Below are 1,247 nucleotides of genomic sequence, written 5' to 3' on the forward strand. Positions count from 1 at the left end.
AGATAGGCTGCCATTGTGACTTCTTAATAGGAAAACTGGTAGGTCTGAAATTATTGTGTAGCTCTCTAGACATGCACAGTCAAAAAATGATTTGTCTCTCATTTTCCTGCAGAAACAAGAATATATTTTTTAATCTCATGGTAGTTGTTGAGATGTGTGCTAGCTTGATGAACTTGTGCTGAATATGGAAATGCCTTTCCAGGCCAAGAAGTATCAAGGAAAATTATCACCTTAAAAAGTTAACTTAAAAATTGCAGTCTATGGCCATGCCACCCTGAACGTGCCCGATCTCATCTGATCTCAGAAGCTAAGCAGGGTCAGGCCTGGTTAGTACTTGGATGGGAGACCACCTAGGAAGACCAGGTGCTGTAGGCATTAAAAAAAAAAAATTGCAACAGCACTTGAATATCCTCAGGTATCACCAGTCTGAAGGTACAAAAGGGGAATAATATTAATAGTAATGATTCAAATCCCACTGATTCTTGCCCCTACTGATTCACAGAAGACATCAGCCCCATTTCAAAACTTCACACTCATGTCTGGGAAGCCCCAGAGCACATTTGGAAAGTGCCCCCCCAGAATTCTGGGAAGCTTTTCTGTGGCTCTGCCAGCAGACAAGGCTTCTGTGGGACCTGCCCCACAGTCAGCTGAGCCCCAGTGGGGGATGCAGTGTAGGCTTACAATAAATTTCCAGCTGCATGTATGGAAAACATGGTCATTTCTGTAAAGTTGCAGCCCCAGGTCTAAGATAACCAACCTATGTTTTTATTTTCATGTTAAGGTTTATTTCTGTTAAAACAAAACAAAACAAAAAACACTTCTTTGATTCGTAATGACATTAAATGTGTGAAGATTACATTTGAAGTCAAGCATTTGAATTCACTCATTCCTTCAGTAAATATTTATGGAGTACTTGTATGTGCGGGGTAGTGTCCTCCTGCTGGGGATAAGTGATTAAATAACTAAGTCCGTGCCCTCAGGCCAAGTGACAACTAACCAATGAACATACAACATCTTGATTTCCATCAAGTTTTCTGAGATTCTGATCTAAAGAATTGCTACTTTTAATAGTACAAATCATTTGAGAAGATGGGAGTCAGTTATGTATTTTTCTTTTATGATTAAAGTAGATGTAAAAAGGAGTGGAGTTATGAGGGTAAAGATAAAAGGTGTTGCAATCTTCCTGCTAGATTTCAGATTGAGTTTCCTATTCTAATTGATGCCATTTATACTCCATGAAATTCCTT

The 1,247-nt window shown here is 39.1% G+C and overlaps 1 non-coding gene across 1 annotated transcript; it reads left to right on the forward strand.

Annotated features, from left to right (window-relative positions):
• Positions 1–256: 256 nt before the first annotated feature.
• On the forward strand, positions 257–375 carry LOC120592101 (5S ribosomal RNA). The gene has a single exon (XR_005650047.1). It is a non-coding gene; the product is annotated as a 5S ribosomal RNA (ribosomal RNA).
• Positions 376–1,247: the final 872 nt, after the last annotated feature.

This window comes from Pteropus medius, unplaced genomic scaffold, assembly GCF_902729225.1.
Source record: "Pteropus medius unplaced genomic scaffold, Ma_sr-lr_union100, whole genome shotgun sequence".
NCBI classification, from domain to species: Eukaryota; Metazoa; Chordata; class Mammalia; order Chiroptera; family Pteropodidae; genus Pteropus; species Pteropus medius.